The sequence below is a fragment of the Euprymna scolopes genome, chromosome 20 (assembly GCF_053919585.1).
Source record: "Euprymna scolopes isolate OS-2025 chromosome 20, ASM5391958v1, whole genome shotgun sequence".
Lineage (NCBI taxonomy): Eukaryota > Metazoa > Mollusca > Cephalopoda > Sepiida > Sepiolidae > Euprymna > Euprymna scolopes.
The window spans coordinates 51,791,628-51,806,855 of NC_136501.1; the positions used below are offsets into that span (position 1 = coordinate 51,791,628).

Sequence of the window (15,228 nt, forward strand, 5' to 3'; positions counted from 1 at the left end):
GTAAAGAAACTTTACCTCATGCATCGTGCGGCCAGTGTTAGGAAAGAAAAAAAAAGAGAGAAAATAAAAATGGCCGCCCTCTGGTATTTATGGACTGATGATCACATGATGTGAGGAGAGGGGGAGGGGTATGCAAATGAGATGTGGTTGGGTCTCTCTATAAAGAGCCATCTACTTTATTTTGGGTGTCAGTGTGGAAAGTGCAGTGAGAAGATAAGAGTTGGATTTTTGGAGTTGGAGTTGAGTTCAAATTTAACGTCAGTATGTTTCCGCCATTTCCCGAGTTACTTTGGCAAAATAGTTAATATACGACTTCCGTTGCAGGTCTGAAGTGAAGGTCAGTCCCTAATGTTTGTCAAAACAGATTGGTACAGCTATCACAGTGGTGCAACATTTCGCGACGCGACCGGATCTGGAGTGAATTCCATAACTGTTCAATAAAACGTTGTGTTATATATCAATGAACTGTTTCAGCTATAAAATATCCAGATCTAAATTTGATAATGCCACTTCAAATATTTTAGACGAAAATGAAAATGTAGATAAACATACACCCAAATAAAGTGGATATTCCACTGATAAGATCAAATAAATTCAATTTCATATTTTGATAAATTGCGTTTATACAATACTAGCTATCTACCCTCAGCGTTGTCCGGGAATAATGGTTACTCTTGTATTATGTTTCTCTGTTTTTTTCTGTTTGCCTATCTATTCTATTTGTCGTTGCAAATTACTGTTCCGATCTGTTTGAAATTTTGTATGAATTAAGTATTTAGGTATCGGTTTGATGCGCAATACCCGATGATTAGGGATTAATAAAGATTAGTATTTAATTAGTATTTAATATGTAGTATTTTATTAGTATTTAATGATAAATATATAGTATTTTATATGTAGTATTTTAATAGTATTTAATGATAAATATATAGTATTGAATATTTAGTATTTTATTAGTATTTAATGATGAATATATAGTATTGAATATTTAGTATTTTATTAGTATTTAATGATGAATATATAGTATTTAGTATTTTATTAGTATTTGATGATAAATATATAGTATTTAATATTTAGTATGTTATTAGTATTTAATGATACATATATATAGTATTTAATATGTAGTATTTTATTAGTATTTAATGATAAATATATAGTATTTAATATTTAGTATTTTATTAGTATTTGATGATAAACTTACCACAAATTTAACCATGTTGAACCATAAATTTTGCATAAATAATTCATTTTAAGTTAACAAGTTATAACTTTTGTCTGTTTTTAACGTAATAAAACGTTTTGTTTATTAACTTTCCTGTAACTTAATTAGATTATTCGTCTATAAGAAAAAAGAATTTAGGCTATGCATGAATCTATTCTATATATCTATTAAAATGAAAATGTGTGTGCGTGTGGACACGTCTTAAATTATATACTCTACGATTGGAGATTTGGTATATGGGATATTCAGACATGTGGACAACTTTTTAATTCGCCTTCATTCCGGCGGAAACAGGCTGATAAGAGATCAAAACTGGAACATTGGTACGTGGGAGTCATCGCATTTTTATCTATTTGGTAACTGTTTTACGAATGCGCATGCATTAATAGTTCACATGGCAGATTACTTATGTTAAGAATAAAGTAGTTTGAAAACAAATTTTAAAGATCGTATCACGCCGATCTAATGATTATTTTACTTGACTCATTGTTTGTAGATTGTTGTCTCGATTTCAGCTCGAGTAATTGTTGCTTACAAGAAGTGAACGGTTTAGAAGAAAACATAATATTTGCATGTACATTTCAGTTTCTGTGTTGAATAAAATATATTATACAGCCGGACAACGTTGCGTTTTCTTTGCATAATATATTATGTAAGAAAATAAATATTATGTAAGAAAATAAATATTATGTAAGCAGATAAATCGTCGACTCTGTATACAGATTCGGCGATTTATTTTCTTTCAATATCGCCGAAGTGAAAAAAACATGTAATTTATAACAGTAATAAATACATAAAAACGATTTGGCGTCCTCATATTATAAATTCAGTATCGGATCTGAAAATATTGCCGGCTTGCCAAATTGTAAATCGCCCATGTGTTACAGTTGTACAGGTTATGAAGAATGCTAATGACACTTTATTTTGTAAGTATGGACAAAAAACAAACAATACACACACAATTGCAAAGAATGTTTTTATCAAAAAGGAAGAAGATCAATAGTATTAGAGGTGAAATTTTAAAAATTGGCTTTAATTAGATTTCTTTTCTTAGCTTATTTTGCCATTGGTGATATGAAGAAAATGTTGAATTGCAGAAGGATTAGCTATGATATGAATGGATTAAATAGGAAATTCCATGAAATCGATTATTAATGGATTATTGTGTTTTTACAGACATAGATAAATATTTGCTAAAACTGATTGATTAGTTGATTAAGTGAACAATCTTAAGCATAAAACTAATGTTATTTACGTAAAGAAAGAGTAAACGCAATTATATTTTACATGAAAGATTTCTATGCGGTGATTTTTAAAAAAACATTTCATAATATAAATACCTTCATTAAAAATATTCTCAGGATAAAATCGGTGACATTATTGACAAGTTTTTCTCAGTATAAAATCGATGGAATTATTAAAAATCAATTCTCAAGATACAAGTCGTAACATTATGAAAAATTAATTCTCAGGAGAAAATTGGTGACATTATCTAATGTAATGAGAATCGAAGAATTAATGAAGAAAAATAATATTATTGAAACAATAGACACAACGTTTATCATGAAAAGAGTCACAGAAAAACAAAAGATCTACAAATTGATTTTATTTGAACATATTTCAAAATCCGATATCATTAAAACATAGGTTGTCTGGTATTTTTTTATGAAGTAGTTTACATTTTACACTTATAATTCCTCAATGTTCCACATAGCAACAATCAGACGAAAATATTTTATCATATCTTATAGTTATATAACTATTATTATATTTTATATAAGTTTCACCGCTCATAGCTTCTCTTCCCTTTCTTTTTGACAAAGCGTGCTTTATTTTAGCTACTTACAATATAAAGTTTCATCAGCATGCTTCATAACCTATATAAGTGTGACACTCGCACGATATACAATTTTATAACTCATTAGTAAATGAACTCAAATATTTTATCACAACAACGATTTGGAAAAATACAAGTTGTGAAATTAATTTTTAGTCTGTGTTTCTCATCTGTAATACCAAATACTATAAAGTTAAATCAGCTTTTTGTTTTAGACATCTATGTAATGTCGATAACAAACGTTACATGGATCTTTGCAAAATCTGAAGAAACAGGAAATTAGATTTTATAAAAACAACGTCTTGCTTATTTTATAACAACACCGTCTTGCTTACACTGCTACATGGATATCGTAAAATCACCTAAGGGAGGAAATTAGACGTGTTTAATACCAAGTGCATTAGAAAGATTCTAGGGATTAAGTGGAGCGATTGAATTACTAACCAAGAAGTGATATATGCAACTTACCTGTAGGTAGTATCGCCAATAATCTGCAAACGACGTCTAGGCTGGCTTTGACATGTCCTAAGATTGGCCATAGAGAGAATTTGCAAGTCAAGTGATGCAATTGCCCCCTGGTGGCAAAAAGGGGAGAAAAACAAGGATTAACTGGAAATAGACAATCAAAAGAAATGTTATTGCTACGGGAAGAAAATGTAGGGGCAGTGTAGATCGGAGTTTCAATCGAAAATGATGGTCTATTTTACGCACAGGTTGATCATATTTTCTCACCGAATCTTTTCTGGAAACAACGAACTGATGGAGACGACTAGACAAAATAGGCAAACGAACAGGATTAAAAAAAACGTAAAATCAATAAATTTTAGAGTTGGTTTCCTTCAAAAGTAGAGAAATCCATGAGAATATCAGAAAGAAAAGCGACACGCCTACTATTAGATACAACTTTAGTATTCGTATATCCCTCTTCTGTGTGGAGACCGTAAGAGAGGCTGTCGAGCTCCAAACCATTTGAAAACATTCCCATATTCAAGTGCTGCATACGCAGAAAATGCAAGCTATCTATCCTTCACCAGCATCTCCGAATACTGATACATGATTCTGTATGAGAAGTGACATTTTCCGTGTCATACATTATTCTTTCTACTTAATTACACGTTTTCACACCTGAAACTATTCTCTATATATAGAAAACTACTGTTGGACTATGTATGAAGTACTGTTGTCATATTTGGGCTGGTGAATTTATGTCAAATTTGAGAGTTCTTAATAAGGTGCAAAAAACATATCTGTAATTTGATTGGCCTCACCGTCTAATCTTCTCTACAACCTCTCATAGACGTAATGTTGCTAGTCTCAGTATTTTTTTTAATAAATATCAGTATTTCAGTTGTTCTTCAGAATTGTCTGATTTTTACCTGCCTTTCTTTGATCCAGCTCGTTTGATTCTGTTATCTAGTGGTCTCAATAAATTCACTGTTTTGAAAACTAGCTGTAATACATCTTGCTATCCAACCAGCTTTTTTGCAAGAACTGCAATCTTCTAGGAGTATTTCTGGTTACTATTTTCCTCCAGGATTAGTTAATCTCTCGATCGCGGATTAATTACAAGAGCAATATATCTTGACATATCAAAAGCTTTTGATAAAGTATTTCACAATACAGACAGCTATAGAATAACTGGAAATATCCTCTCAATTATAAAATCCTTTCTCTCTGATAGACTTAGAAGAGTAATCAGCGACTGGTAGAAATCGGAAGCTCATAGTGTCAAGCAGGGTTCTATTCTGTATCAAAATCTCGTTCTGATCTTCATTAATGAGCTCCCAAATCACATTCCTAGACCATTCGTAGACAGATATGCAGATGACACCACAATTACTTAAAGTGCCTGTTATGTTCATAATTCTGTCTCTGCTTATCTTGAGCACGTGGTGCAATGAGGGATAATGTAGCTGCTTTATTTTAACTTAATAAGATGTAAGTTATTTAAAAGAAAAAGAAAAAGAAATTTACTAAACTGAAGTGCCGAAGAAGCATAATCACATGTAATATCCTCTTGTCTATTTTGGAGTACTAAGGATATCTTGTTGTTTTCAATATAGACGTTTTATACATTTATTACATAACGTGTGATATGAGATAAAAAAAGAAAGAAAATAGAAAAAATTGATAAAAAGAAAAAAAGAAACGAAAAAATCTCGATATTTTTTCTAACTTTATAAATATTTTGTAAATTTATTTTCACCTTAACCTAAATTCGAAACCTGTAGAGTACAACGCTAAACCCACTTCTTATTCTTTACTAAACACGGTGACTTATACACCTGAAAATGGTCGGAGGTCATACCAACTGAAACGTTGTGCCAATTAGGCTCAATATGAGAACATCATTTCGATTTAAGCAAATTATACTATTAATGATTTTCATATAACAAAGCCACTCCATATTATTTAATAATTTTTGCCTTAATCTCTTTTTTTTTCAATTTATTTTCCTGTTGTTCTTACAGGGATTGGTATTCTACAATTATGATATTTTAGCCGTCGCTCATTTGTACATATGTGTGTGTATGTATGTATGTATGTATGTATGTATCTATGTATCTATGTATCTATGTATGTATATATGCATTTATTTATGTATGCATCTGTGTATATGTATCTTTAAAATTTCATTCGTACAATTTTCTTTTCTTTTTTCAGGTCACCATTTTGCATTAAATCGTAAGTACGAACCATTTGCATCAGATAAAACATTCTACAATTGTTTGGATCCGAAATTTCTGTTTTTCCCACAGAAAAGAAAAAAATTAATTATTAAAGAAATGATTTCTGAAGATCTTATCTTTTATGCCTAGAGTTTCTTTGTAAGCAATTCTGACAGCGGGAGCGCAATCAATTACGTCGACACTTTATTTTGGAGTTTTTTTTTAAATTTATTTTTTAATTCTTTTTAATAAACCGCAACTATTGAGCGCCATGTGTTAATATATTTTTAAAAGGCCTTCAGCATTTACGCTTCTTTTTAGAATTTTTAATGCTGCATCTCACAAAGGCATTAGAACAACAGCAAAAATAGGTCGTTCTTATTTCAAAAGAGATACTAGCCACTTGTAGATAGAAGACAGTCATTAAGAAGCCTCGATTTATTAGATATATGGTGATAGTAAAAGAAAACGCCCCATTCAGAATGACAACTGATTGGCTCCTTTCGTCACAAAATACAAAATTATGTTTAATATTTTAAGGAATTTCGCAAAATTTCAAAAATTCTTGAAATGTTATTCAAAATTTAAACGAGTTCTTGAGCATGGTTATAAGGATTGTCCGAGAATTGAAAAGCTTCTTTAAAAGACTTCCTTTCTTTTGCCGAAATATTAGATGTATAATGTGTTGCTGTGTGAGATTATATTTTAAAAGGAGAGAAACGAAGGAAATGAGAAACTGATAAGAAACATAGTAATTGTCTGTATGAGGTGTTTTCATTGATTGAGATTGTCGGACTGACTTCCTCATCTTGGTTTTTATAGTCACAACGTTTCGTCCTAGAGACATATGTATCAAAGTTTACAGTTACCCAAAGGTGCTGAGTTTAATCCTGTGAAAAGTAACATTCAAAACAGAGAATCAGCAACTATGTCCCAGAGCCTAGCTGGAGTCCGAACATGGTACCCTCGTAATAATAATAAAGGGTTGGGCTCGAGACTCCTAACAAACGGTTCCCCAGTTCGACACAAAACACCTGATGAAGGCCGGAGGGCAAAACGGCCGAAACGTTGTGACTATAACAACCAAGATGAGGAAGTCAGTCCGACAATCTCAATCAATGATAAGAAATATATGTCAAACTCTAGGCGTTTGCTGTGTTTTTTTTTTGTTTATTGTCTATTTCTAGGGATATGACAACAGCATATTATTTTCATTCTTTTGAGTCTCGTGTATATATCCGACATCGTTAGACACCGTTAATCACCCAAGAACGACATCACTTTATATTATACATATATATATATAAGCAAATAAAATATTAACGTATATACACTCGAGAGCCAAAACAATGAAAAGAATATGCTGTTGAGCTACCCTAGTTATTACCTATTTTTTTTTCTTGAGCATCTTTGCGTATCTAATTTTAATCAAGAATCTGATATCAACTTTGATATTATTATTATATAACTGCTATCCAAATACTTGTTGATTTTATATGACCTGAATAAATGTGTGAAGTATAGTTCTATGATTATTTTTTTATATCATCCAATACCCGGAAGCAAATCAAAGGTAGGAGTTAATGTATGCATGGTAGTCATTACGACAATAGAGTAGTAACTGTTAGTATTAGAAATTGAGTAGAATTAGATTATTTTAGAGGATGTTCAATAAAAACTTGTTTACGTTGGACTTGAAGACGACAATATTGCAGTCAGCTGGAAAGCAAACCAACGAAACAGAGTTCCACAAGGGGGCAGTTCTAGGAAAAATATGTCCATGAAATCCACATTTAGGTTTAGGCACCAACAAAGTGTGGGTGAAATCGTTGATAGTGGTTGTAGGTAGACGAGTGTTTTTGTGAAAGATTAGAATAGGGGGCCATAGATCAGAGCTTAACTGAACGCTTGCCATGAAAATAACGATACAGCAGAGAAAATCTCGCAGTGTCTTTTCTGTAACGAAGAGGTTGCTTAAATTCATATTATGGAAATACATAATGTAACTCAGACTACTCAGAGAAAATAGTTTAATTTCTACCTTTATATAGAGTAACATTGTGCGTGTATGTGTGTGTGTTCTCAGAAACGGCTAGGCCGATTTATTTTATTTCGCAAGAGGGTACTTAATGTATCTGGCAGTGTTCTTACGTAGGTTTTGTGTAGGGATGCTTTCGATAAGTATCGAAAATTAATATTTAAAAAAATCCAATTAAAGGAAATCCAATTTTGGACAACGTTATTATTTTTCTGAAACATCAAAAGTGGGTGTAAGAAATCTTATCACCGCACAAGTAGAAAATCCCTAGCTGTACAATGGTCTGTAGATTCTTTTATAAGACAGGGACGCATTCGAAAGTAATGCTTATTTTTAGAGCACAATTGAACCATGGTACTTGACTTTTGTACGTTTAATCTAAATTCACGTGATTATGTAAAAATAAATTCATAAAATCAATAGTTAGTTTGTTTTTGATAAGACAGGTACGCATTCGAAATTAATATTTTTGTATAGTGCAAGATTGAACCATGATACTTGACTTACATTGTGAACTTAAAGTGAAGCCCTGATTTACAAATAATTTTATAAATCAACAATAAATTCTTTACAGTGCAATGTAGATGAGGCTGTATTTTGGACAAAATCACTGCAGGGAGGCATGTGAAGTTAGCGATACACTATTGTGGGGAGACCCCTAGCTGGAGCAGACAATCAATCGATTTGATTTAAAAATAGGATATTTAACCGATTCGATGACAATAAAAATGTGGGAGCGTGGAACATTTGTTGATCCTCATTCAATCATGAGGAATACACAGGATTGAATGATGATCAACAAATGTTTTACACTTCGAATATTTTACTTTCATCGAAATCAGTGAAATCGCCCATTTTTCAATCATATCGATTAATTGCCTGCTCTAGTTGGGAACAGATCGTGATGCATCATGGGAAAGCTTCACACGCCTCTTTCAATGACTTAGTCCACAATAGATTGTAGTCTACATTGCACTGTAGAGAACCTAGTGTTGATTTTATAAAAATTATTTTATATGTAATAGCTTGAATTAAAGTTTAAAACATAAAAAGTGTCACCTTCAATTGTGCTCTGAACAAAACCCCTCAATTCGAACGCTCACTATCATATCATGATACCTACTGTTCATTTCATAGGCCTTGTTAGGTAATAAGGCTTAAATTTAAGTTTAAAGTAAAAAATTAAATCATATGTTCCATTTGTGATTTAAACAGAAACATTCATTTCAAACGCGCCCTTGTGATACTTAAGAACCTTCTGTTAATTTTATATGTAGGGCCCTTCGCCTTGCGTGGTTGTAAAACTTTTTAAATGCACCGGTGATGTAAAGCTGTGTAAGGTGTTTACTTTGGACGAAATCTATTGTTCCTTCTTTCACCAGATTATTTTGAGTACCGATTATCGATACATTTCGATACAAAACCTATCTAAGAACATTACCATGCACATAAAGTACTTTCGTGTGAAATTTATTAAAATCGGCCTTGCCGTTTTCGAGTCCATAGGAGACAAACTCACACAGAGACATACACAGAGAAAAGTTTAATTCATATAATAGTAGATATATGCATAATATATAACAAGATAAAGCATTTTTCTGTCGTCAAGTGTCCTGTTATATAATGTCTTGAGCGTTTCCGGAGAGTGTTACTTGACTGAGGCAGATACTGGGAACGGCACCAATATAACGCCTTTATGTGACGACCTGACCTTCGTAGATTAAGATGAAACACGAAGAAGGCCGTAGTGACACACAGTTACAAGGAAGTCTTTCATTTTTAAGTTCATCTTCTATGGATGTTTTCCTGTGGACCGAATCCCTGTCGCGAACCTCAATACAACGTTTTCAACCCACAGTTGACAGAAATCCCCACGATGTGTAGTTCTATATGGCTAGAATCACCATCAAAGCTCTGCAAAGCAGCTCCAGTCGCTCTCACGAAGATAGCTTTGATATAACGTCAGCTGTAGTAGTGTATGATCTCTGCTATCATATTTCCTTTGCTGAAAAGAAAGATCATTCAACTTGGTTGTTCTTTCAAGTTCGGTTGTAAAAATTAGCAATAATAATAACCGACGCTGGTTGTAGTTTTCGTATAATTAATTATTCACAAAATAAAAGGAATAAAATTTCGGTTGCAATTTTCACTTTCTGGTAGTTACGAAAGTCGACGAGCAGGGTATTAGTTTTCTTTCATAACCAATTCTTGCTTATCGAACAGCGAGGTGGGGAGCGGTGGACAATTTCCCCGTGTTCACAACTTTCATCAAACTCTACCAAAAATCTCCAAAAATCTCTTAAAATCTCTCTCTGCACGGGCTTATATATTGATGGTTGGTGCGATTAAGCTAACCAATTAACGTCCACACTATTACACCTTGGTTCGTCCTGATTGTAAAATCGGCTACCTCTCACCACATCCAGATCAGATAATTTTCCCCTAACAATGGCGTTATCGTCTCACGCACCCGGGAACGCATCCTTGACCTAAGAGTCAATTCGAGACACAACCACCCGCTAATGTCTCCAAATAATCATTTTTCATAGAAACATTGTTTCATATTTTCGACTTTGTTTTTCTCTTTCCAAAGGAAATGTATTTTACATTGGCAACCATGTCATCTCCCCTTCCAACTGGCAGGGTGATTCGGTGTTTTCCGGGCCTGCGATTAAAATAAAACGGACTCTGATTCCTCTTTTGTTGGCCCCTTTTGCAGGCTATTTTCAACCATAGCTTTAACTTAACTTTCTGTAACCATTCTGGGACAATCTCTTCTTACCCTGGCTGGTTGGGTTACAGTTAGCAGGCATATAGTTTTAACAAACTTGCATATTATGAAATGACGTAAAGTTTTTGATTAAATACACCTCACGTGTTTTAACTGCACACGGAAAATTATTTTGTTTCACATATTTTAAAGTTACAACAGAAGAAACCCATCATATGCCTATGCATGACCTACAATTTACATATCTGGGCTGGTACACCAATCATAAATTCATCGCTCTTCATTCAAGGTGCAAAAATGCCTCTAACATAATGTCTGCCAATCTGCAGCTGCATGTGATTTATTTACAAGTACTTTCATGGAATCCGATTCAACAAACTAGTAGCCCACGCATCCTTTCAACCTACTCCGGACCAACCCTGCTTGCAGCAGAATCTCACCTCTGTACTGTTGACATGATAGAGCACTCGTCTATCGATAATAAATTGTCACAATCAAATGTTCATTAGATAACTAACTACGTGTATTCTGCACACGAGCAAAAATATATAAACGCAACTAAGATTAACTTTTGATGCTCACGAGTAAGTTGAAGGAACAAGTTACTTCTTATTTCAAAAAGAGATGCGAAGAAGTCATATCTCTTTGTGAAATTACAGACACTTTGCGCATTAATAATAATTCTAGCCGTATGACAGATGCGGAGCAGAATTAGTTGTAAAATATAGGTATTTAGTGTGTTTATATGTGTGTGTATCTTACAGCACACATACATACACATTCACATATATAGACACACACACACACACAAACACACACACACAAACACACACACACAAACACACACACAAACACACACATACACAAACACACACACACAAACACATAAACACACACACACAAACACACGCACACACAAACACACACACAAACACACACACACACACAAACACACACACACACAAACACACACACACAAACACACACACACACACACACACACACACAAACACACACACACAAACACACACACACACAAACACAAACACACACACACAAACACAAACACACACACACAAACACACACACACACACAAACACACACACACACAAACACAAACACACACACACCCACACAAACACACACACACACACAAACACACACACACAAACACACACACACAAACACACACACACAAACACACACACAAACACACACACACACACACAAACACACACACACACCCAAACACACACACACACACACAAACACACACACACACACACAAACACACACACACAATTTCCATGGTGTCTAAAATAGTATCATTTGAGGCAATAATTGAATAACTCTAAGTGATATTTTTTTCAAATCGAGAATTAAAATTCTCCGTGGAAGGAAATAGAATTCGTGTGACTTTTATTAATTCTGAAAATATCGCTATATTCTTAATATTTTCGATTCAATTTTTTTTTACTGCTGTCACTATCCGGCGTTGCCCGGGATGTCTTTTTACTTTCTATTCTCTCTTGTCTGTTTTCATTTTCACTGCATCATTTGTTCATTTTATCTCCAACTGAACCACATTGTTCTAAATCTAATTTTGCAACGGTTAATTTTGTTAAGGTTAATGTTGTTACGGTTAATTTTGTTAAGCTTAATTTTGTTAAGCTTAATTTTGTTAAGCTTAATTTTGTTAAGGTTAATTTTGTTAAGCTTAATTTTATTAGGTTTAATTTTGTTAAAGTTAATTTTGTTTAGGTTAATTTTGTTAAGGTTTATTTTGTTTAGGTTAATTTTGTTAAAGTTAATTTTGTTTAGGTTAATTTTGTTAAGGTTTATTTTGTTGAGATTAATTTCGTTAAAGTTAATTTTGTTAAGGTTAATTTTGTTAAGGTTAATTTTGTTACAGTTAATTTTGTTAAAGTTAATTTTGTTAAGGTTAATTTTGTTAAGGTTAATTTTGTTACAGTAAATTTTGTTAAGGTTAATTTTGTTAAGGTTAATTTTGTGTTAAGTTAATTTTGTTAAGGTTAATTTTGTTAAGGTTAATTTTGCTAAAGTTAATTTTGTTTAGGTTAATTTTTTTAAAGTTTATTTTGTTAAGGTTAATTTTGTAAAGGTTCATGTTGCTTCCTCTGTTTCTAAAGTTCGCATACGAATATATTTAAAATTTTTCAATATTTTGATACATGAGCATGTGTTAAGAATTTTAAAGCAAGATATAACTTCATACTTAATAGTTTAACTACTTCTGAACTGCTTTCAAAATTTCGAAGATCCACAAAGCAAGTTATTCTTTTTCAAAAATTCTAAAGAAAGATTGAAACGTTCTTGATTATTCACGAATAATCGAAATGCATCCCGATGGATTTAATTTTATGACTAAATTATTATTTTGAAATAGGATTAAAAAACCTTGTTTCATACTGTACGTTACTGCAGTTCTGATTTCGACAACTATTCAACTTATAATAAACAAAATATTCATGTTAAGTCTTATAGACGTGAGAGGTATACACATAAACAGATGCGCACAATTTTAATAATACTAGTGGTAGTATTATTTGTATTTTATGCTTATGTGGGCATCTGGCTTTTGAACAATCACTACCATAAGTTTGTCTAATAATAAAAAAAACTATTGATACTATATAAAAACTAGTACTATGGATATATGGGAGTGATATGGTGTAGTTTTTTTTTTACATGAGGGTCACCACTTATCAAGGCCCGAAGGCCACTCAGGGATAAGGGTTATTGCGTGGAAAGTAATCAATGAGATAGTATTGTAGTAATCATTAGTATTGGGGGTTTTGATAGAGTGTCTTACTTAAGGGGGTGGTTTGTCAGGAGTTTGTTTATGTTGGACTTGAAGACGTCCAAGTTGTAGTCAGGTGGGAAACAGGCAAGCGGCAGAGAGTTCCACTGGCGTGCAGTTCTAAGAAAGAAGCTTTACTCATGGAATCTACGTTTGGATTTAGGCACAGATAGAGAGTGAGGAAAATTATTGACAGTAGTTTCAGCCAGACGGGTGTTTCTCGTGAAAGATTGGCGAAGGGGAGACGAGGGATTGGAGCTCAGACGAAAACCTGCCATGGAAATAACGATAAAACAAAGACAGGCTCGCAACGTCTCTTCTGTGGGAAGAGGTTGCAGGGAAGAGAAAAGTAATTTTGTAACGGCAGTTCTAGATGTGATTGCAATCACAACATGACCGCCACAAGCCGCCATCACTGTAACCTAGCTGTTACTTTTTTATCCGTGTCGTTACGTTTAAACCACTCGGACCCACGCATTGTCTGGTGCCGTCGTAAAGAAACAAACAAATAAAAAAAAGAAAGCAATAGGAACTCGGAATTTTTTTAGGTGAAAATAAAATACATTTATTCGTGATTTCATTATCTTTCAAAAGTCTTTTCGAGCACAGCTGTTTTACAGCGCTGTGCCATACAACATCTGCGTTTCAAAAGTCTCTCTTCTCGTCGCCCGACGCCGTCGACTTCACACGTCCATCTTCCCGTTAATCACTTCGCTTCTCTTTTTGGTATTAGCGCAGAGAGTGATCCGGACGTAAATAATAACGTTATTATTTAAAAAGCCATTCTTAACATGGGGAGGGGGGTGTTTTGTACTTATTCTATACTTCAACCTTACAATTGAATAAAAAAAAACATATCATAAAACTTTATTTAAACTTGGAAATACGATTTAAAAAATAGCGCGGATCACTCTCTGCACTAGAACCCTCTTTTTGTTCGATTACGTGCTGTCCTTCTTTCTCCCTCCCGGGATATCAGCACGTGCACCCTTGCTTCATTAACATATGTGCTAAGATGGCTGCGGCTCTTAATGTTTTCGCTAGTCAGCTATTCTAGGGTTGCTTTTGATTTTCTTACACTCATGCCATACACGTTTTGTTAAATCACGATTTTGAACTTACACTTTATTACTAAGCCCGGCGCTGATAGGCGAAAATATTTCATTCCCTTTTGGCTAGAATATTCTTCCGGTTGCTGGCACCGCCTTGACATTTAAGGCATCCATAAAAACGCACAACATAGGTTGCAATATATATGTGAAAGAATCTTATCTCTTTATTTTTTTACATATCTTACAAAAGCAATTTACAAATCATAACATTTAACTCTTTAAAACTAACTAACTTTAACTAGTTTTGGAGAAGGGCGTGCCCAACCTCCTTTTACCGAGAGGCACAAATATGCGTCTTCACTTCGTCATTGCGGGTTGGATAAAGACAGATTTCTGTCAACAATGCATTATGGTCCCGTTTAAATCTGTATCGCTCGGCGCTCGACCAAATCACCCCCCGGCTATAGCGGGGCTTGTTGGGGAATCACAACGACCGGTAACACTAGCAAATATTGCCACATTCCTCCGTATCGATTCTGAAATTTCTGAATATCTATAAATTTGAAAACTCTATAGGTCCTCCATGGATGGTACGTCAACTACATGTCTGCAATCAATGTCGCCATGACCTTCGTTCTCTCAGGAACTCAGTGAAGCAATTTTTTTTCTGTCAGGCTTCTGGTCGGCTGGTATACTGCTTCAAATACCCGAGAAGGTCATCGTCCTCGCCCTCCATCGAGACAGAGAAAATAATGACGGAGGAATGTTAACCATCTCTTAGCATAACACACCTTACCACTACAGGTTCCCTTATGATTTCAGCCATTGAATTTACGCCTAATTGTTACCAGTATAAT

General features: G+C 33.7%; 1 protein-coding gene across 1 annotated transcript in view; it reads left to right on the forward strand.

Annotated features, from left to right (window-relative positions):
* The window catches only part of LOC145241429 (galanin receptor 2a-like), a 921,585-nt gene that overhangs the window by 714,460 nt on the left and 191,897 nt on the right, over positions 1 to 15,228 (forward strand). Inside the window, exon 3 of the mRNA XM_080104379.1 lies at positions 5,724 to 5,744. The gene's annotated coding sequence lies outside the window, so the exon portion shown is untranslated. The remainder of the gene's footprint in view (positions 1 to 5,723; positions 5,745 to 15,228) is intronic.